Source organism: Anarhichas minor, unplaced genomic scaffold (assembly GCF_050575085.1).
Source record: "Anarhichas minor isolate MPS153535 unplaced genomic scaffold, ASM5057508v1 ptg000086l, whole genome shotgun sequence".
NCBI lineage: Eukaryota > Metazoa > Chordata > Actinopteri > Perciformes > Anarhichadidae > Anarhichas > Anarhichas minor.
The window spans coordinates 50,129-74,086 of record NW_027466532.1 but is presented as its reverse complement, the minus strand read 5'-3'; the positions used below and the strand labels follow the sequence as shown (position 1 = coordinate 74,086).

At 42.3% G+C, this 23,958-nt stretch overlaps 1 long non-coding RNA gene across 2 annotated transcripts; it reads left to right on the top strand.

Moving 5' to 3' along the window:
* Positions 1–10,875: 10,875 nt before the first annotated feature.
* Positions 10,876–12,645, top strand: LOC142938506 (uncharacterized). 2 transcript variants are annotated; one of them, XR_012949649.1, is made up of 5 exons: positions 10,876–10,994; positions 11,077–11,117; positions 11,250–11,325; positions 11,424–11,817; positions 12,329–12,645. It is a non-coding gene; the product is annotated as an uncharacterized LOC142938506 (long non-coding RNA). The 2 variants fall into 2 exon arrangements; XR_012949650.1 differs by having other exon boundaries at positions 11,421–11,817.
* The last annotated feature ends 11,313 nt before the right edge of the window (positions 12,646–23,958 follow it).

Below are 23,958 nucleotides of genomic sequence, written 5' to 3'. Positions count from 1 at the left end.
CCGTGCAAGGTAAGCAAAACGAATGACTTTCCCATCAGCCTCAGCTGAACTTTGTGTCTCGTGCCAATTAGCAAATGATAGCATGCTAAACTATGATTGTGAATATAGTAAACATTATACCTCAGAAACATCAACTTATTAGCATTGTCATCTTGTGCATGTCAGTGTGCTGATGTTGGCTATGCTCCAAGCTGATATAATCAATATTTTCATAATAACAATGTATGAAATTAAATAGTGAAAACAATGTGACGATGTGTTTGGTGACTCTGTTACTGCTGGATCTACAGAGAATGATCAGCGAGATCTGCCGCTGCTCTTGAAGTGAGTTTATCTGTCCGGCCCACTACTTTCCTGTTCTGGTTCACTCTCATCGCTCTCATAGCTTACACGTTATTGGGATCTGATTATGTGCTTGGTTCTGACCATGTGCTTTAAACAATGGAATCTGAGTGGGGCCTGCAGGCAAGGCTCAGCCTGATCTGGGTAGGTAGATATCAAACCCCCACAAAAAAGAAGTTCACACTTACCTGTGAAATCTTCACCCAAACGCAATGCTGGCCTCCCATTGGTCAAGGCCCACAGACACCCCAGGACCCCCTGTGGCTCAGCCCTGTTTCTATAAAACTTTGTTTCAACATCAACTCTCTGCTTATTCCTCTGACCTCCGTCTGAGTAAGGAAGCACGAACACAACGTTGCTGTTTTTAAAAGAAAAGCCTAACCGCTTTAGATTCGCTGGACGAATAGAGACTGTTTGTTTAATTTTTGTTTCGCATCCTGGAAAAGGAAGCGGACAATTTGCCTGCAGAAGTCAAGAAAACGGATTCTTCCGAGAAAGAGAAGGACAACTTCTCTTTCCAATCAAGTTGACAGTGCTGGCCAAAGGACAACAATTCCCATTTTCTTCGCCGAGGAGCCCCCTCTCTGCCAAGACCGAGGCTGAAGCCAGCTACTTAAAGGACCGACCGATCCGACCAAAGAAATCATCTCATAGTAAAAGTTATCTGGTGTCTGGGCTTAGTTATGTCATTGTGTGTCATTATCTTGTTTGTGTTGCTTTGAGTTACTGTCATGTTATAATGTGGTGTTGTATACACAACACCACGTTATAAAATTACTGTAATAATAATCGCAGAGATCGTTAATGTTAATTCATACTGCTGCAATCGTGTTGAGATAGTTCAGTCCCTGTTCGGTAGCTTGTTGTGTCATCGGTTCAAAGGTCAGTACCACGGTTGGGCGAGTCAAAGATCGTCAGCCGCATTTCTGTGATGAGATAGCAATCTTCGTATCTTACGGCGGTGGTGAGGATCTGTTTTGGAGGATTTATTTTGTTAGGGCCCGAGCACCAACAACGTCGGGACGCGAGTTCCCTATTGAAACTGTAGGAATTTTTCTCTTTTTGGGGGCTTTATCATGTCCCCAACCTCCCCATATTTGGGAGCATATCAGGACTGCGGGAAAATTTGATATTTTATGGGTCCCATGCTCAAGCATGACAAAATTGCTCACTAGCGCCCCCTAGAAGTTGGAAAAGCAAGCCCCGACAGCCTGTATGTCCAAATGACTTAACATTTTACGGAGATGAGCAACTGAATGAGTTCTACAAAAAATCCTCTTGGGACCCTAAGCTCCGCCTCCCAACATTTTCCGCCATTTTGAATTTTGTAAAAAAAAAAAAAATTCACTTCTAGACCAGGGGTGCCCACACTTTTTCGGCTTGCGAGCTACTTTTAAAATGACCAAGTCAAAATGATCTACCTTCATTAAAAATGTTGAATATCTATTTATTTATATATATATATATATATATATATATATATATATACTGAGTATACTTTATATTTACAATATATGTTGGCGTACCTTACATAACTGCATGAACCCTTATACAATTCTGTACATTTTTGGTCATTACCTTACTCTGATGACTTGCACTGAATGGAATTGGCGAGAGTTGCATAGTCCGGACAGTAGCTGCTGGTAGCCAACCTCAAGCAGACTTCAAATGATCATCAGTCCTGGTGGAACGGTGTTTGGACTCAATGTTCTTCATGTGGGAAAAGGCTGACTCATATAAATAAGTAGAGCCGAATAATGCAGTCAAAAAGGTATCACATTTCCTCATGTTTGGGTACTTTTCCTCTGTGAGAAAACTGTCCATGAGCCCTGGACTTCAGCTGAACGTCAGCTTGCAGTGTCAAAATCTCATCCTCCACTCCAGACGAGTTCAGGTGATACAGCGTTGCAATTTTTGATGCGAGTAAATCAACCTCAATATCTTCCCGAAATGTGCAGCACATAAGTGTACACTGTAAGAAAAGTCAGTGAATTTTACAGTGAAAAACTGTTAAATCACAACAGTAAGAGACCGTAAATTGTAAATCGGTTATATTCAGTTTATCTGACAGTGAAACACCGTAAATATATATATCAGCCAAAACAATAATTTGTGCATGTATTTCTTGTATAAAATACATTTTGTCACTGTTAAATGTACTAAACATTGTACTGGTAACGGAAATACACCGTAATATGAACAAAAATCCATACCGTGAATTTTGCATTTATTACTTTTAAAAAATACATTTGGTTACTGTTAAATGTACGGACCACTGTGCTGCCAATGGAGATATAACGCATTATACATTTAACAGGCAGCCTCGTATGTTTTGCATTTATTATTCGTATAGAATACATTTTGTCACTGTTAAATGTACTAAACATTGTACTGATAACAGAAATACACCGTAATATGAAAAAAATCAATACCGTCATTTTTGCATCTATTACTTTAAAAAAATACATTTGGTTACTGTTAAATGTACGGACCATTGCACTGCCAATGGAGGTAAAACGCATCATACATTCAACAGCCAGCCTTGTATTTTTTGCATTTATTATTCGTAAAATATTCAGTTTGTCACTGTTAAATGTACTAAACATTGTACTGGTAAAGGAAATACATCGTAATATGAACAAAAATCCATACCGTGATTTTTGCATTTATTACTTTAAAAAAATATATTTGTTTACTGTTAAATGTACGGACCATTGTACTGATTACAGAGATACACCATAATATAGCTAACAGCCAACTCTGCAACTTCTGCAAATGTTATCTATTACCCATATCCCTGGCGGAGGCCGCTAAGGTATTCAAAAAGCTCCTTGCTGGCAAGGCGACGGGGGTGGATGAATTCGAACTTTGCCCATTCATTAAGTGGTTTGAAAATCAATGGAAAATTCCAAACACTTTTCCCATAGTGAACTATGGATTTGTTACCTAATTCGGCCTAATTACCCATAGGAAACAATGGGCTAGGACCCTGAAATTTTCACAGTCAATCGACCTTTGGCCAGAGATCAAGTGGTATGAAAATCAATCGGTAATTCCAAACACTTTTTCCATAGTGAACTATGGATTTTTGACCCAATTCGGCCTAAATATCCATAGAAAACAATGGGCTAGGACCCTGAAATTCTCACAGTCAATCAACCTCTGCCCATTCATTAAGTGGTATGAAAATCAATGGGAAATTCCAAACACTTTTCCCATAGTGAACTATGGATTTTTTACCCAATTCGGCCTACATACCCATAGAAAACAATGGGCTAGGACCCTGAAATTCTCACAGTCAATCGACCTCTGCCCATTCATTAAGTGGTATGAAAATCAATGGGAAATTCCAAACACTTTTCCCATAGTGAACTATGGATTTTTGACCCAATTTGGCCTAAATACCCATAGAAAACAATGGGCTAGGACCCTGAAACTTTCACAGTCATTCCACCTTTGCCCACAGATTAAATGGTGCGAAAATCAGTTGAAAATGTACTGTTTATTTCACCCAACAGAAAGGATTCTAACCCAATGGTACTTATGATCCGAAATGGCCTTCACCAGTCTTTTCTCTCAATTTTTACACTTTAAATCAAAGTAGAAATTCCTGTTTAAAGAGGGGCTAGTGAATATGAATTCCCCCAAATTTTACGGTCGTAGCTGCAAGTTAAGGTACCCAAACACAGCCCCAAAGGTCAAAATTGAGGCATATAGCCTTATTTTTCGGCTTTTTTTGGCAAGTGAGAAACGGGCCATTAAATCTTAGTGAAAGGTTGAAACTGCCTGAATTTTGCATAAATCATTCCCCTGTGATAACGTAATGCAGGATCTAAAGCAAGATCTCTGCAGACCCTTGGGAAAGCTAACTTCTGTTAGCAGCATGCTAATGACTTGAATCCAATTGAGCCTTTAAGAGGGTCCTCTTTTGTCCATCATATGTGAATATTAGGACAATAAGCCATTTACAAGTGTTTTCAAATGCACCCAACAGAGATGATTCGAACCAGATGGCACCAGTTTTCACCAGTCTTTTCTCTAACTTTTTATACTCTAAATCAGGGTAGAGATTTGACTCCTTTTCTCCTTCAAAGAGGGGCTCGTCACCATTACCTACCTATAATCTGGACTTCGTAGCTGCAAGTTAAGGTCCCCAAAAACAGCCCCAAAGGGCTTAATTGATGCCTTATTCCCTGAGTGGATTTTTTGACATATGCAAGAATGGCCATAATCTCTCAAATATGGGTCCCAGAACCCACAGATTCTGGACACACATTGTGGACTAGGCCTACAATGAGGTCACCTGAACAGAATCCCTCTAGATTATCTAGAAAAGATTTTTGCCTGTATGACACTCAGACCTCAGCATGGTGTACACGTCCTTAAGGCGTACACCCTGTTGTACTCTTGGTGAGATCAGACCAACTTTTACTTCTAAAGATGTCAGAGCCCTGCTTTTTTAATATGTTGTAGACTTGTTTGAAAACTCCAGAGTTACCTCTTCTTGTGGACAGTCGTGAACGCATACGTTTAGAAACGATGACATAAACACCCACGTTGTCTTTACTAGCAGCTGTTGTTCAGTTAAAGTCTGCATTTCTGCAGAGGAAGCAGCTGTTATTGGAGCGATTAGCGTGTCCAGCGACGTTAGCAGACCTACGGAGCGGCCCCGTCTGAAGTCACGTTAACCTAATTCATGATATAGATTAGACCACATGGGATCACCTTTCGGTTTGTTTTTTTCCACATGGAACTATACATTCTGCCATTTCTCCTCGACTCTTTCCGCTTTGAGTCACTCAGCAGTGATTGTCAGAGCTAGCTGCACCACAAACAAACAGTCGGTTTGGACACCTGCATTTACTTTGACAGTCTTTTATGTTACAAACACTGAAGCGCATTCAAAAAACATTTGTTTTTTTGTCGATCATTACAGGCTTACATTTATGATTGTATTCAGAGCTGAACTCAAAACATTCGAGGCTTAAGACCTCGCAAAATGATCTTGCTACGCCACTGGTACACGCAGGAAATATTGTCTAACTCGTGCGCACAGTGTCTCATGGTCACAGAAAGCACGGCCGCGGCAACTAGAGTCCTGCTAGTACCCTCGACGTGCGTGAAGGTGCGAGGGCCCGATCAATTTGCTTGCATTCATTATTTGTAAAAAAGACATTTTGTCAAGGTTAAAAGCACTAACCATTGTGCTGTTTTTGTAAATACACTATAATATATAAAATATAACACTGCAGTTTTTGCAGGTACTATTAGTAAAAAGAAATACATTTTGTCACGGTTAAATGTACGAACCATTGTGCTAATAATGGAAATATACCATAAGATAAATTTGAAGGCCAACACTGTAATTTTTGAAAGACATTTTGTCAGTTTCAACAGTCAGAACTAATATTTAACCAACAAACAAAACAATAAGTGCTAGATGCAAACTAGTCTCCTTATTCAAAGCAGTAGAGAGTAACCTTCCATAAGTTTTCCTTGTTTTGTAATCCTTTTTTGCAGAGCATAAGTTGCATCTCACCCCTCACCCCATCCCCCACCCCTCTTTTGATCTCTGTTGGTTAGTATTTTGCAACATTTCAGGTGCTTGCAGGTGCAGATCTGGCGACAGTTTCAAGGCACCCTGTGACATCTATTCCTAATGTGTGTGCAGTGCACCCTATATGATCATACTGTTTCACTGTTTAGCGATTCCCCCATGACACTTTAAGACCAACAGGTGCCTGTCTCAGTGAATAACCTGACCAAATGTGGTGGGAACACAGAGAGACAGACAGAGAGAGAGTGAGAGAGAGAGTGAGAGAGAGAGTGAGAGAGAGAGAGGGACGGACGGAGGCGGCAGTGATCAGACCTACACAGCAATTTAAAAAAAGCAACGGTTGGAGGCTGAACTTTTGAACTCATTTCAGCGCCTTTTCTCCGCGCTCAGGCAGCACTGCGCGCAGCTCTTCTGTGGATATTAACCTGAAAGTTACTGATGATCAACGGCCTGACTCCTGGAAACACAACACTTCTTCTGAAGGTAAGCATGTCAGCTAGCTAACGTTACATTTGAATTTGAGGCTTTGTTTTCTGCAGTTTTGTGTCGCCCTTGCAAAAACGAGTCATTCAACGTTAAGAGTAAGTTAACTTAGCTATCTAAATGAGTTGAGAGTTTACTTTTGGTGGATGTAACGTGGGTTATGGGTTTCTGTGTTGAACATTAGCTAGCTTACTTTACCAAAGGTTTGCTAGGAAAATGTTTAGTTGTCATTTCTGTGGCAAGTCAGCTAAAACATCCAGGGGTTATGTGCTTCATTGCAAACTTCATCGTAATGAACCATGTTGTTTATTTAAGTGCGTTGAAGCCAGTTGCAAGCAGACCTTTGTTAGATATGGAGCTATAAGGCTCATTTCTACCAGAGGCATAACGGTAATGTATCAGCTAACGTTACAGCTAAGCTAACGTTACAGCTAACGTTACTGTTGGGACGGCTGTTAACTTTACCGCTTATAAACTGTCTGTTAACGTTACTGCTTATAAGCTGTCTGTTAACGTTACCGCTTATAAACTGTCTGTTAACGTTACCGCTCATAAATGGCTATGGCGTTATGTGAAAGCACATGTCCAGACACAAAGTAGCTAATTATTAAAGTGAGTGGATGGTCAAATGTTTTCACGGTCAGATCTTCATTTACCGCCCACATGCCACGGAGACACAAATAGCAGACAGCAGTATTAGTGACATGAACACACCATTATCAGATGAGGACATCAGCAACGTTTGTGAGTCTTTGAGAATTTGATCTTTTCTCTGCATGTCATAGAGGGCCAATGAGGACAGCATACTTAAGAGCTCAGTCTTTCAAAAAAGGGTTCAACTATGTGGAGCCTAAGAAAATGTTTTTAGGACGAGATGAGAACAGGACTGATATGTTTTCATATTATGTGCCTGTGAAAGAGACTTTAAAGTGTTTGTTGGAATCTGATCTGTGGAAGAACTGTGTGTCAGGAGAGCACTCAACTGAGTCTCCCTCAGAGTCAGATGTTCTAAGCGACATTAGTGATGGTCAGAAATCCAATGATTTTTTTGGTCAAAATCCATCATGCTTCAAGCTAGTACTATACCATGTCACGATCAGGCTTTGCCCTGTGTGTTCTGTGTCTTTGTTTCTTTCTGTAGCTCCTCACTCACCTAATCAGTTCATTCAGTGCACCTGCCAGTCACACTCACCTCATCAGCTCATTAGTCTCACCTGTTCACTCTGCCTAGTTCACTATTTAAACCCCTGTCTTTCACTCACTCACTGCCAGATCATTGTGTTTGTTTCCCGTCCAACCCGCCCGTTTTGCTCATCCTGTTCCCGGTTTTCCAGTCTGCCTGTTCTGCCTTTTCCTGCGGATTTTCCCCCTCGTCTTTTGTCTTGTCCCTGGATTCCCTGTTTTTTGGTTCATTAAAAACCTTTTTTGCACTACACCTGACTGTCTGCGTCTGAGTCCTCATCATGCCCCGTGACAGAATGATCTGGCCCAAGATGGACTCAGCAGACCACAGTATGGAGTGTCGTCTCCCTGACTGGTATGAACAATTCATGGGAACCCGTCTGGCCTTTGGAGAACCTCGAGGTGTCCAGAAGGCAGACCGTGACCTAATGGACATCCCGGTCAAACCTCGAAGGAGACAGAGGCAGAGGAAGGGCCAGACTCCCTCTCCCGCTGGGCCGCAGTTATTCCCCGTTCCCGCTGGGCCACAGCCGACTCCAGCTCCCCGTGTCAGGTCGGCGGTTCGACCGACTCCAGCTCCCTGTGTCCGGTCGGCGATCCAGCCGACTCCAGCTGTCGCCTCGGAGCAGCAGCTATCCCCAGTCCGGGCCGCCGCCGTCTCCAAACCGCAGCGACCTCCAGTCCCGGCCGCCGCCGTCTCCAAACCGCAGCGACCTCCAGTCCGGGCCGCCGCCGTCTCCGAACCGCAGCAACCTCCAGTCCGGGCCGCCGCTGTCTCCGAACCGCAGCGACCTCCAGTCCGGGCCGCCGCCGTCTCCGAACCGCAGCGACCTCCAGTCCCGGCCGCCGCCGTCTCCGAACTGCAGCGACCTCCAGTCCCGGCCGCTGCCGTCTCCGAACCGCAGCGACCTCCAGTCCCGGCCGCCGCCGTCTCCGAACCGCAGCGACCTCCAGTCCCGGCCGCCGCCGAACCGCAGCGACCTCCAGTCCCGGCCGGCGCCGAACCGCAGCGACCTCCAGTCCCGGCCGCCGCCGAACCGCAGCGACCTCCGGTCCCGGCCGCCGCCGAACCGCAGCGACCTCCGGTCCCGGCCGCCGCCGAACCGCAGCGACCTCCGGTCCCGGCCGCCGCCGAACCGCAGCGACCTCCGGTCCCGGCCGCCGCCGAACCGCAGCGACCTCCAGTCCCGGCCGCCTCCGCGCTGCAACGACCTCCAGCCCTTTACCCCGCTGGGTCATCAGTCTATCCCCCTGAGCCCCAGTCTATGGACTCCGGTTGCCCGGAGCCTCATCTCCAGCCCCTGGAGCCCTGTTCCCCATCTGATCTCCAGCCCCTGGAGCCCTGTTCCCCGTCTGATCTCCAGCCCCTGGAGCCCCGTTCCCCGTCTGATCTCCAGCCCCTGGAGCCCTGTTCCCCGTCTGATCTCCAGCCCCTGGAGCCCCGTTCCCCGTCTGATCTCCAGCCCCTGGAGCCCCGTTCCCCGTCTCATCTCCAGCCCCTGGAGCCCCGTTCCCCGTCCGATCTCCAGCCCCTGGAGCCCCGTTCCCCGTCCAATCTCCAGCCCCTGGAGCCCCGTTCCCCGTCCGATCTCCAGCCCCTGGAGCCCCGTTCCCCGTCCGATCTCCAGCCCCTGGAGCCCCGTTCCCCGTCCGATCTCCAGCCCCTGGAGCCCCGTTCCCCGTCCGATCTCCAGCCCCTGGAGCCCCGTTCCCCGTCCGATCTGGAGCCCCGTTCCCCGTCCGATCTCCAGCCCCTGGAGCCCCGTTCCCCGTCCGATCTCCAGCCCCTGGAACCCCGTTCCCAGTCCGATCTCCAGTCTCTCGAGTGCAGTTCCCAGTCCGATCTCCAGTCTCTCGAGTGCAGTTCCCAGTCCGATCTCCAGTCTCTCGAGTGCAGTTCCCAGTCCGATCTCCAGTCTCTCGAGTGCAGTTCCCAGTCCGATCTCCAGTCTCTCGAGTGCAGTTCCCCTCCTGGTTCCCAGTCTCTCGAGTGCAGTTCCCCTCCTGGTTCCCAGTCTCTCGAGTGCAGTTCCCCTCCTGGTTCCCAGTCTCTCGAGTGCAGTTCCCCTCCTGGTTCCCAGTCTCTCGAGTGCAGTTCCCCTCCTGGTTCCCAGTCTCTCGAGTGCAGTTCCCCTCCTGACCCCCAGTCTCTCGAGTGCAGTTCCGACCCCCGGACCCCCAGTCTCTAGAGTTCCGACCCCCGGACCCCCAGTCTCTAGAGTTCCGACCCCCGGACCCCCAGTCTCTAGAGTTCCGACCCCCGGACCCCCAGTCTCTAGATTTCCGACCCCCGGACCCCCAGTCTCTAGAGTTCCGACCCCTGGACCCTCAGTCGCTAGAGTTCCGACCCCCGGACCCTCAGTCTCCAGAGCTCCAACCCCCGGACCCTCAGTCTCCCCAGTCTGCCTCCACCCACCCGGTTGTGGACTCTGACTCTCGGCCTCGGAGGAGTTATAACCCTCCTCCGGGCCCCCACCGCCCTCCCTTGGAAGATGTTCATGTTTTTGTTTTTCTTTTGGACGTCTGGAATCCGTCCCTTGGAGGGGGGGGGTACTGTCACGATCAGGCTTTGCCCTGTGTGTTCTGTGTCTTTGTTTCTTTCTGTAGCTCCTCACTCACCTAATCAGTTCATTCAGTGCACCTGCCAGTCACACTCACCTCATCAGCTCATTAGTCTCACCTGTTCACTCTGCCTAGTTCACTATTTAAACCCCTGTCTTTCACTCACTCACTGCCAGATCATTGTGTTTGTTTCCCGTCCAACCCGCCCGTTTTGCTCGTCCTGTTCCCGGTTTTCCAGTCTGCCTGTTCTGCCTTTTCCTGCGGATTTTCCCCCTCGTCTTTTGTCTTGTCCCTGGATTCCCTGTTTTTTGGTTCATTAAAAACCTTTTTTGCACTACACCTGACTGTCTGCGTCTGAGTCCTCATCATGCCCCGTGACATACCAGGATGCTTTTGAAGTTGTTAACCCTTTAGGCTCTGCAAAGACAATACATAAAATATTAGCTGTCTATGTATCTGATGATAATTTGCCAGTTCATGTAAGGTCTGACACAAACCACATGTCACTTGTTTTATTGTGTAGAGAGAAAGATTTCAAAACATTTGGGCATGCTAAGGTGTTCTCTGAATTACTAACAGACTTGAAGGATTTGGAGGAGAACGGGATCGTAGTATCAGATGAAACAGTAGTCAAAATAACCTTATATTGCATTGCAGGAGATAATTTGGGCTCTCATGGCATTGGTGCCTTCACTGAAAATTTCAGTCACTCGCAATATTTCTGTAGGTACTGCCTAATAACCCGATCTGAATTTCAGGGTGACGATCCAAATCTGTGCGGAGCAGAGCGCACCATTGACAGCTACAACTCTGCTGTTGATCGCCTCCAGACCCAAGATAAACCAGATGTGGAAGGAGTAAAGTTCAAGTCAGTATTCAATTCTTTGAAATACTTGAATGTCTGTCAAAAGAAAGACAATTTGATTCCAGTGCTTTTGTGAAACTTCTAGGTCGAAGGCAGGTGGCATTGCTAAGAAGAATCTCCTTTAAAGTAAGTAAATTGTACACATATCTAACAAATATCTGAACATTTTAATTGGTACAAGAGCAGTTTGTGCAGATAATTAAGACAATTTACTCTAATCTTGCAACATTGAATTAATTTGCTCCTGCCACCTTTCAGACATTGCATTCAAACTCTAGTGGTTGTGGACTTGGATGGGAACAACTTGCTGGCTTTTATGACAACCAGGAAAACGGTGGGATTTTAATCCATTTAAATGCCCAAAGCAAGCAGTTGTTTTTTTTACTTTTAAAGATGATTTTTTTTTGTCATTCGTGTTTTATTGGACAGCAGAAGTAGAGAGACAGGAACCACAGTGGAGTGAGAGGGGATGATCTGCAACACATGGCCCAACGGGAATCAAACCTTTGTTGCTGCGATAACAATATGTGGTACGGGCTAAATCAGGTGAGGCACTGTTTTTATTTATGAGTGTGAATTTAGCCATTTCATTTTAATTTGCAACCTTTGCATTGAAAAGAGTAAAAGTTGATGCTTGACATGATTTCATCTTTCACTTAAGAGGATGTATGTCCACCCCTTGTCTTTTTTCTCTTTATTCTTTCTTTCAGGTGTGATTACGACTACCAGCAGTTGTACTTCAGATGGACCTCATCACCCTCTTTGCTGTCCTACTAGTGTAACCTTATGATCGGATACATACAAGTGTTGTCAAGGATAAACAGAGGTAAGTTGTTGTAAAGTTCAATGTATGTTCATTTAACAAGAGAAGGCTTTAAGGTCTTCTATTTTTGTAAGCACTGTTTAGCCATTTCATGTTCAAACAGTGTATGCATGTATTGTTGATGTTAAGTACTGCATAAACCTAGGCATTTCATAATCCAATGTGATTTTAACTTCTTGCCAGAATAACATTTTTTGACATACTGTGAATTTATTTTGACTTTATTGACATACCATACGTATTATGGCTATCTTATTCATGAATCATATTTGTAGCTTGACCTTTTTATGAAATCTTTTACCCTACTCTTTGTTTACCCCTTTGTAAGTTTGTTCTGTTTTACCCTCTTTAATGTTTTGTGTTTTTATAGTTTGATTGTTTTTTGTGTGAAGTATGAGAACCATTTTGCAACTGTGTAAGTGCTATATAAAGTTATATTATTGGTGATGTTACTGTTATTATTATTGTTAGTATTGTTAATGTTTTCTATGTTGTCTTTTTTTCTGGCTGGAAGATCATGCTAGCCCACAGCGAACACCAGATTGACTTGTGAGTCTTCAAGCAGAAATTATGACAACACCTGCCTAAAGTTCCAGTTTCCTGAACAGCATACCCTGTCTGTATGAGACTCTGTCCCACCTGTCTTCAGTCAAGTCTGGACCCAATGACTCAGACACCAGTCTTGTCAAGGCTAATTAGAGGTAAGCAGTGCGATAGGTGCAACTCAAACTTCACTCAATCAATCATCCTCAGGTGCACGGTCTGAGCCAACCGCTTCATGCAAACATAGATGAAACCACTGGAATATAGTTTTGTATTAGTACTATTTGTTTTTTAGTGCTCTGAACTGATATCCCCCTTACATTACGTTTCACGTAGCAGTAAAATGTCATTAATTCTGTGTACTATCTTTCCAAAATCCACCCAAAAGGGGTTTGCACCCAAGTGGGCCCTACAGTGCACTCTTATGTTTATTTGATGGTAAATGCTGGGGGTCATTGTTTCCTATTGAACTGGGTCTCCGCCATACAGTTTGATTTTTGTTAACGAGAAGGCAGTTATATTAGCTATTGTACACTGAATAGCTCAGTTATTCAAATGCAATACAACTCAACAACAGGATACAGCTTACTGTATTCTAGTTTCTCTATTTATTTTGCAACAGTAATGTAATTGATTTTAGAGATATTTAAAAGGTCTTAAAAGTCATTGAATTAAAAAAATTAAAACAAAAAATGTAGAATTGATGGAATTAATAAGATGTGCAGATACCCTGGTTGTATCAAACATGATGATTGTCTTTACACTGTGTGCACAATTAATAGGCAAGTTGTATTTTTGAGTATTAATTTTATTGAACAACTACAGAGCTCTCGGTCAATCCAAAATGTTATAAACCTCAAACCTGAATATTTAATAAAGTAAAAGTGAGGTTTTGGCTTTCTTAGGAGAATATCTATGTGTGCACAATTATTGGGCAACTATTAATGTGCACAATTATTAGACAGCTTCTTTTCCTCAGGCAAAATGGGCCACAAAAGAGATTTAACTGACTCTGAAAAGTCAGAAATTGTAAAAATAAATAAATAAAAGTCTTTCAGAGGGATACAGCACTCTTGAAATTGCTAAGATATTGAGGCTTGATCACAGAACCATCAAACGTTTTGTTGCAAATAGTCAACAGGGAAAGTAAACGTGTTGAGAAAAAAAGATGCAAATTAACTGCCACAGATTTGAGAAGAATCAAACGTGAAGCTACCAGGAACCCATTATCCTCCAGTAGTCATATTCCAGAACTGCAACCTACCTGGAGTGCCCAGAAGTACACGGTGTTCAGTGCTCAGAGACATGGCCACCGTAAGGAAGGCTGAAACCCTACCACCACTGAACAAGACACATCAAGACTGGGCCAAGAAATATCGGAAGACAGATTTTTCAAAGGTTTTATGGACTGATGAGATGAGAGTGACTCTTGACGGTCCAGATGGATGGGCCCGTGGCTGGATCAGTAACGGGCACAGAGCTCCACTTCGACTCAGACGCCAGCAAGTTGGAGGTGGGGTCCTGGTATGGGCTGGTATTATTAAAGATGAGCTAGTTGGACCTTTTCAGGTTGAAGATGGACTCAAAATCAACTCCCAAACCTACTGCCAGTTTTTAGAAGACACTTTCTTCAAGTAGTGGTACAAGAAAAGGTCTGCAACTTTCAAGAAGACCATGATTTGTATGCAGGACAATGCTCCATTGCCCTGCATACAAGTACTCCACTGCGTGGCTAGCCAGTAAAGGCCTTAAAGATGACAGAATGATGACATGGCCCCCTTCCTCACCTGACCTAAACCCTATTGAGATCTTGTGGGCCCTTCTTAAACGGGAGATTTACGGTGAAGGAAAACAGTCCACCTGGGAGGCTGTGGTTGATCGTCAACAGATCAAGAAAGTGACAGAATCCATGAATGGAAGGCTTATTACTGAAAAGAAGGGGGGCTATAGTGTTACAGATTTTTTATTTTTTTTAAAAATATCAATAACGTTTATTTGTAAATTTTGAGTTGTTTGTTTATTATTCTCACTTTAACAGATAAAAATAAACAAGTGAGATGGGAACATTTTTCATTTAGTTGCATAATAATTGTGCACACTAATAGTTGCCCAATAATTGTGCACACATAGATATTCTCCTAAGAAAGCCAAAACCTCACTTTTACTTTATTAAATATTCAGGTTTGAGGTTTATTAACATTTTGGATTGACCGAGAGCACTGTCGTTCAATAATAAAATGAATCCTCAAAAATACAACTTGCCTAATAATTGTGCACACAGTGTATTGTTTGGAGGCATCTGTGTATTTAGGCTGCCTGTCGACAGAAATTAAACACATGCTGATGATGCCTTAGTTCTGAAATGTGTGGTTTTTTTACCATTCGACCTGATAGTTATTATTTTTTATAAAGTGCTGGTTTCTTCTAGGTCATTGGAGCTCAGTTTAACAGCAGAAGGCAGTAAATGTTTCTGTGTAGGCATCATCTTGGGACCATGCTCTAAAATTAACGGGAAGTCGGCCATTCTGATTTTTGTGTGAATCTTCCCATGATTTCTAGTCGCTATACTTTAACGAACTCCTCCTAGGGACTTTGTCAGATCCACTTCAAATTTGGTCAGTATAATCCAAAGACCTTTGCAATTAAAATATACTCAAAGCTTTATGTTTGATGGAATGGCGTAGCCGTGGCGTGGTGGCCATTGTACGTGATTCGCCGTTAAACAACAAGCTGATGTAACTCCACAAAATGCAGCCCGAGCGCTACGTTTGACCTACATGTATGAAATTTGGTAGGAACATGTATCACATGAAGATTTTTTTTTAAAAGTGTCTTGGGACAATGCTCTAAAATTAACAGGAAGTCGGCCATTTTCATTTTTGTGTGAATTTTCCTTTGATTTCTAGTCGCTATACTTTAACAAACTCCTCCCAGGGACTTTGTCAGATCCTTTTCAAATTTGGTCAGTATAATCTAAAGACCATTGCAATTAAAAGTTACTCAATGCTTTACGTTTGATGGAATGGCGTAGCCGCGGCGTGGCGGCCATTGTACGTGATTCGCCATTAAACAACAAGCTGATGTAACTCCACTGGACTTGCACAAATCTGTCCCAAACCTGCCATACTTGATAACAGTCATGGGTCGAGGATGTCTACAAGCCAATTTTCACTCAAAGTCATAGCGCCACCTACTGGCAACAGGAAGACCGTTATGTGACAAACTGAATCCGATTTACATGACATTTACATGATGTGGTCTATACTTGATGTAGAGCAACATAATGCATGTTTGCGCATGTTCTCTAGCGCCACATAGTGGATACAGGAACTGGTGGAATATTTGCACTACATAATTTCCAGCGTCACAGTCCAAGCATTAAAAATACGTCTAACTTGCGGGCACGCTGTCTGATGGTCGCAGATATTTATGGCCGCTTCTGCCGCCGTCCCGCCAGTACCCCCGAGACGCGGGAAGGTGCGAGGGCCCGTACATCGCTGCTTGCAGCTTTAATTTTGTTTGCTTTCTCTCTTCTTTTACCAACCCACACATATAGCGTTAAGCTAATGTAGCTCCGGGTTGAGCTAACTGTTTCAGACACCTGTAGATAATGAGACCTCTAGTGTCGCCGTTTTAGAGTCTCGCACCATTTTGTGGTCTCGCGAGAGTGGTTCTATCATGCTTCAATGTGTAGTCCCACGTGACGTAGCCACGTTTTAGATTACATCATACGTTGTCTGAGCTGTTCTCTCGCCTCTACCCACCCCCCACCCCCCCACACACACACACTCTCTCATTACAGATTGTTTGTTGATTTTAGATAGCGTGCTAATAGATGTATAATATTTGTTGTTAGTTTTATATATTAGTTGATTAGATCATTATTATTGGAACTTAATAAAATCTGTTATACTTTAAAGAGCAGCTGTCTGTGATTACTTTGTGCATGTGTATTGTGATTATAGCTGGATATGTGGTCTGTTGCTCGAACTTAAACCTTCACTTTCAGTCTGAATGTATGATAGTACTTTGACTATTGACATTGTGAGTGAATACTAATTATAAGACTTAGTTTATAGTTTGGTTATTGGTCCCTGTTCGTAGGGTGGTGCCCCGTTATTATTAATAATTGTTAATAATCTTACTGACATTAATAATAAATTGTTCCCAACAACGTCCACCATATCAGCTGACCTGAGGGTGGCGCTATAACGTCACAGCAAACCAGCAAAGTGACCCTGAGAACAATCTTTCTTACACTAAGTGGAAATTATGACATTCATCATGCTAACATCTGCAAAAATAATGAACTTTGAACTTCTCTATGGTTTGTTTATGCAACTCATATTTGGTCTCTTTTTTTAAGTCTTGAGATTAATATATTATTTTTGAGAAGAAAGTCTGATTATGGAATTCACTTCTGCAAAAAGAAAAAAGGTTAAAACTTAGGTTAAAAATATATATTTTATTTTATTAATATATTTTGTTTCATGTGTTGTCATGGGGCAGTCCGCCATGTTTCACATCAGGTCACTTTACCGGTTATGAGAAATACTACACTCAACCTGTGAAAGCAGTTGGAGAATGGGTCTGTCCCAGATCACACACTTGCAGTCTTGAGCATTTAATTAATCTGATTCATCTGATTGTAACTTTAAAACTGCATGGTCTGCATGTGTTTGATCCTACTTATTTGTTCATTATGTGAAAATGATATGAAACCAACAGAATGTCTGAGCTTAATTCAGCAACGTGAGTTGAACCACAGGATGTCCTTATTAATCTGTTAATGTATGTCTGTCCATCGATCAGGGAGAGGGATCCCTTTTTCTCTGTTCAAAGGTTTTTTGGGGGACTTGTCTGAATTGAGGGTCAAAGGACAGAAGGTGTTGTACAGAGCATAAAGCCCCTGATGCAAATATTGTGATTTGTGATATTCGGCTACTTAAATAAAATGTTTGTTTTTGTTTTTTTATCTGTAGAAAAGTGAGTACAAAACAAGTGCAGACTAAGGAGAATAACAGGTTTAGAGTGCAAGTGCAAAACTCTTGAAGAGTGCAAGAGTGAGAAACGGAGGTCCAGCAAAATGTATATAGAGTGTGTGTGTGTGTGTGTGTGTGCGCGCGTTTGTGTCCATCTTATGTGTGATCCGTTTAATGGGTGAGTGAGGGGTGTTGGATGAGGTTAGTAAACTGGGACACATTTAAATCTACACATAAATACACAAATACTGTATGTACACAAATATCCCTAAAAATATATAGAAATAACTATATATAAATATATATATATATACACATAAAGAAAATGCATCCAAAAAGAAGAAGAAAAAAAGAGTATCGTAATAAATGAATAATTATAACAACAATTCAAGCAGAAGTAAAATAAATGAATAAATAATCAAATAATAATTCAATATTTCTTTAAATAGATTATTATTGTGTGTGCGTGTCTCTGCCTCTTTGATTTTGACCCGTTTTATTTTGTGGAAGTGACCTACTAAATCAATACTAGATCAATATCTCACTAGAGCTACATTCAAACTGCTAAACACTACTGTAATATATTAATTCAACAGTAGAGTAATACTCCATTAAGTCCTGCATTGAACATTTCACTGATATACACGGTTAGAAGTACTTTCTGCACCTGTAAAAGTGCTGGTGCTGGTATCTTATAACAGAGCAGTCAAACCTCCACACACACACACACTCAGCTGAAAGTGTGTTCCTGTGTGGAAACAATACACCAAAATAACCACGGAATGTGTGTGTCCTGGACCATCTGCTGTTTGAAACAGTTCCGCTCACTGCGGACCCTTCATGGGAATGCTGGTTTATATATTCACCTTCCATATTGATCTAATAGAGCTGGCTTTTTTCCAGTTTGCTTCTAATACAGAGCTGGCCACCAGCAGCCAGGCTCTTATGTAACCCTGTGCTGATCACCTCACCATATTTCCACTGTTACCACAACTCAGAGGCAGGGAGTGGGAAAAGAGTTGAAACATGGAAACAATTCAATAGGCCCAGTGTGTATGAGATGGCCATATAGGAGCCCGGCGAATTCCCTGCAGAGCAATCCATCACCAGAGCAGAGGCCTAGCGCAGAAAGTCACAGTTAACTTGTTTTCTTTTTATGGAGAGGAAGAGGAGTGTCTCTGCATGTGACATCACAAGAAACTTGAAACCGTCATTTTCAGCAGCCCTCCTACTCACTGCCTGCTCCCACATTTGCTCCCCTCTCCCTAACCTTTCCCCGAGACGCTCTGTGCTTCTCTTCTCTGGGCTCCAAAAACAGGCCAGTGTGACTATTCTCTCATTTCAAACTACACCTCTGATCCCAGGACTTCACCACACAAGCTCCCCCTCTGCTTCAGAGTCATCTGGGTCTGCTTCTGGAGGTACTGGTAAGTCCCTCACTCCATTCTTCTGGCTGAGGTGGAGCCGCTCTGCTGCCACGTGGGTTGGCTACTTGAGGGAGGTCTGCCCAGGAAGAGTGAGGACCTGAGGCAGAAGAGCAGAGCTCTGTTAAGCAGTGCTCAGAGGCTTTGATTTTAAAAGTAGTTGTATGCTCAGGTTCAGCAGCTGTGCTCCAGATATGAAACAATTTCAGTGAGATCATGGTAGACCTACTCAAAGTCTAATCTATTAACAATTTCAGTTTTGTTAAGTATTATTTTCCAAATTTATTATCAATTTAACTATGGTAATGAAGTCAGAGAGGGACTGCTGTATTAACATACTTGGAACAGTGACAGTGGGATGTCTATTATTGTTACTGTATGCCATTTCATTTTCTGACATTTTTATGAGACTTTAGGTTTTAAATGGTAAATGCTAGTTTCTAAGTATAAATTATTTTCAGATATTTGTAGAGTAAGAAATATGTGAAGAAAAAATATATAATGGTTAAGTGCTTTAATGCATTTATTAAAGCACTTAACACTTCACACTTTTTTTAAATGACACATGAAAAAGGTGACAGTATTATATAAGCTGCAGATCTACACAGTCCATGCTTGGAAAACAGGGCAGGGCCTCTCTCTGGCACACATTGTAAACTTTCTGTTCCCTCTCACCTCGCTGTGTGGCAGACTCTGTACTGTCCCGGTGAAAACAGTGTCTGTGTGCTGTGTATGTCAAAGGTTTGATTCTGTTTCTGTAAGCGTATAAAAATGTTTCAAATGTCTTTGCATCATTGCAAAAAAAACATTGTTTTCCGAATAATAACAAGTCTTAATTTCAGAAAAGTGTGTTGAACAGAGAGAATCAAACATGTTCCTTCAAGAAATAGTTCAGCATTTAAGGGAAAAACAATTACTCACTTTCTCTCCAGGAGTGTGATGTTCAGATGGATATCACACTCACGAAACACAAATGGAAATGTAATAAACTCTAATATTTAAATTTATGATTGTGTGCCGAATAAACAAATGAGAAGCAATGCAAGTGTAGTTTTGAACTTTGGACAGAGCCAGGCATAAAGTCCATTCTGAACATCTCTCAAAAAGAAAGCAAGGGTACTCCAAAAATGTCAAACTATTCCTTTGCGTCTTTGCTTACTCAACCTTTATAATCTATTCAGCTCAGTGTAATCATTTTAGCTTTAATGTGTAGTGTGTGTTAAACCGGCTGGTTTCCATGCTGGCTACATTGGGTTAAACCCTCATGTGGACGGTGTTGTAAATTGTAAGTTAGAATCCTACACTCACAGGGTTTGACCTGTTTTTTGTTGAATGAATATGGCTTGAACATTTGATTCCCAATGACCCACTGAAAGCACATGCAATACCACCAAGTCTAAAATAGAAGTTTCTGTTTACAATTATATATATTCGCCTTTGGCCAAAAATAATTGGCACCAAACTCTTTAGTCTGATTGGTGCACAGGGTGGGTGGGTGTACCTGTATCACAAGGAGGTAGATAGTATGAGGTGAGCAGGTTACTTATATTTACTGTTTACAATGGTTAAACTGATCCACTTCATATAAAAAGCAGGTTTAAACAACGTTTTGATCATGTGTGAAATTTGCTGAGCTACAGAAATTCATCATTCATCCAAGTTGAGACGTTGTGATGTGATCACAGTTAAAAGTTCAGAACGCCAATCAGTGTCTTTTTTAACATGATGGAAGACATTACTGGTAATTTATTGTCAGTTTTCAATTTGAAATCTTGAAAGTGATGATTTTGAGCACACAAACCTCATTCCAGAGTAAAGGTATCTAAAGGAAGGTTTGTTCTGATTTCTACCATCTGAACTGTAAAATGACAGGATAATAATTTTAAACATAAATCTTTGATTTCTATCTGTGAAACATGAATACAAATATAGTAATACCAATAAAGTGCATGGAAATGTTAAATGCATCTCTACGTAGGGGCAGTATTTACAAATAGAGTCCATGTGACAACTACTGTACAAAATGTCAACGTCTGAGGAACGAGCTCAGCAGTGTTTGAACAGGGAGGTCATTCTCAGCTGTTATCACTGTGTCTGTCGTTCATGAGGCCTACAGGGACGAGATATCTAAAACTGGAACCATCCAGACTTGGCTTCTCTCCGGCCTCTTATCAGACACGTTGCTTTTTACGCAGTTTCGGAAATATTGTGGCCCACAACACAATGTAATTCTATGTTGCCAGAATATTACAATTCTGGCATGTTCGCTTCTGTTGGTCAGTTGTATTATTTTTTTATCAGCAAAGAGCAATTATAGATTCATTTTTAATATTTACTTTATGTTTATATGACTTTTGTAAATGATTATGAAATATATCGCTAAAAATAAACCAAATTTGAATAATGCAGTTCCCAGAAGTAGATTCCATACCAGTTTTAGATTTAATAAAATCTAGGGCCGAATTCACCCACCTGAAGGCGCAGGGTAAAAAGGGACAGTAGGCAGCTATCAACATCTCACCACACAGGCCGTCCTCCCTGAGGACCTCCCTGAGGACCTCTGTACAGGTCATTTGTACAGCAAGCTTATTACCAGGAGGAAATTAGGCCAGTACGGTCCAGTACTCTGTACCACTAAAAGATTCAGGAACAGGGGACAGCAACTGCCTGGCAAAACCTACATCAATCCATTACAACATTTAGAGACTAGCTGGTGGAAATAGTGGAGCATTTAGCGGCTAGACATATATAAGGTGAAAAAGATTGGTCCAAGCACAGAACCTTGTGGAACTCCATGACTAACGTTGGTCTTCATCGATGTTTCCTTGTTTACAAACTGAGATCGATCTGATAAATAGGACTTAAACCAGTTTAGTGCGGTTCCTTTGATGCCAATATAATGTTCTAGTCTCTGCAACAGGATGTAATGATCAATGGTGTCGAACGCAGCACTAAGGTCTAACAAGACAAGAACAGAGACAAGTCCTTTGTCTGATGCAATTAGAAGGTCATTAGTTATTTTTACAAGAGCTGTCTCTGTGACTGAAAATCCTCAAATAAACTATTGTTACGTAGAAAGTCACACAACTGATTCGCAACTGCTTTCTCAAGGATCAGAGAGGAAGGGAAGGTTAGAGATCGGTCTATAGTTAGCCAACACCTCTGGATCAAGAGTGGGCTTCTTAAGAAGAGGTTTAATTACACCTACTTTGAAGGACTGTGGTACTGGCCTGTTGGGAAAGACAGATTGATCATATCTAGTAAAGACGTGCTAACTAACGGTAACAATTCTTTAAGCAGCCTAGTCGGTATAGGGTCTAAGAGACAGGTAGAAGGTTTAGATGAAGAAATTGTTGAAGTCAATTGGTCAAGGTCGATGGGAGTAAAGCCATCTAAATATATATCAGGGTTAACAGCTGTTTCTAAGGTTACTCTATTTGAGGATAGATCGGTACTGGTTGAGGGCAGTAGATTATTAATGTTCTCTCTAATAGTTATAATCTTATCATTAAAGAAGTTCATGAAGTCATTACTACTGAGGTCTACAGGAATACACGGCACATCAGAGCTGTGACTCTCTGTCAGCCTGGCTACAGTGCTGAAGAGAAACCTGGGGTTGTTCTTCTTTTGCTCTATTAATGATGAGTAATAGGCTGCTCTAGCATTACGGAGGGCCTTTTTATATATCTTAAGACTGTCTCGCCAGACTAACCGAGATTCTTCAAAGTTAGTGGAACGCCATATTCTTTCAAGTTTTCGCGATGTTTGCTTTACTTTGCGGGTTTGAGGGTTATACCATGAAGCGAACCTCCTTTGTTTTACTATCTTCTTTTTTAGAGGAGCCTGTAGCACTATCGACAAGATCATCAACCTGGGACGGACTAAAGTTATCACAGGAGTCCTCTGTTATATTGAGGCATGGTATTGAATTAAATTCAGATGGAATCGCTTTTTTTAATTGAGCTACTGCATCATCAGATAGAGATCTAGTGTAGAAACTTTTGCCTAATTAGTACCCCATATGCTAACATATGTATATGTTAGCATATGGGGTACTAACATATACATATGTCACTCAGACAGCAATGATGGAGTTTCTGTAAACCTATAAACACTACAAGCCACCACAGATACAGGACAAGGGCCAAAAACGATGAAGCCATGCCAACAGTTGCATTATATATGCTGGCCCTGATTAGGGAATTGGTTGGGGGAGGAGCCAGCCTCAGGGCTGCGTTCGCAACACTGTACTGTATGCTTCATTCTCTGGTGAGCATTTCCTACCACATTTGCAACCTCTTCCTTCTGCTCACTTGTCCCCCATAAATACTCCGTTTGAGTTTTCAAGGTCTTTGTCCGCTAAATCCAAAATCCCAAAAGTTGTTGTCAAAGCCAAAATATTGAACTTGTTTTCTGATCTGATAAATGTTTGTCTCGTGCTCGCCGTCTCCCTCTGTCAAACCTCTTTCCACACCAAACTCAAAGCGTTTCAAAGAGAAAGTCAATAGTCAGCTGTGCTTAAATACTTTGTGCGGAGGAAATGAGATATATTCGGAGCGGGGTCCTTGTTCCCGAACTAAGTTATACAACTTAATCTTAGGGGGGCGACCATGGCTTACTGGGTAGAGAGGGTTGTCCGCTAACCGGTCACCGGTTTGATCCTCGGCTGCAACGTGTCCTGTGTCGAAGTGTCCCTGAGCAAGACACTGCTCCCCGGGCGCCTGCATGGGCGGGGATTCTCTGCATTTGACCCATCAGGGATGGGTCAAATGCAGAGAATAATTTCCCCACTGTGGGACGAATAAAAGAATGTTTCTTCTTCTTCTTCTTAATATATAAAGCAACCTGTTGTATAGTGCACTATTGTCATAATGCTTACAAAGTGTTGTTGTTTTTTACTTTTTATGAAATTGATACCTGTGCATAGTTGTGAAATGTTTAAGCGTTCTTCAGCTTTGTTGTCCTTGTTTTTAGCTCTAGGTCTATTTCTGTGTGTACATTGAGAGCAACAGAAAATCAGAGACAAAGTCCTTGAATTTATACGTAAACACAGTGACAAATAAAAGCATTTTTCTTGTTAAAGGATTGCTGTTAAAGGGCTTTTTGCTTTTTACATATCTAAATCAGGGGTGGACGGATAGATGGTGTTATATATTCTACAGATTGTAAAGACCATTTGTGATTTTGGGTTTTAT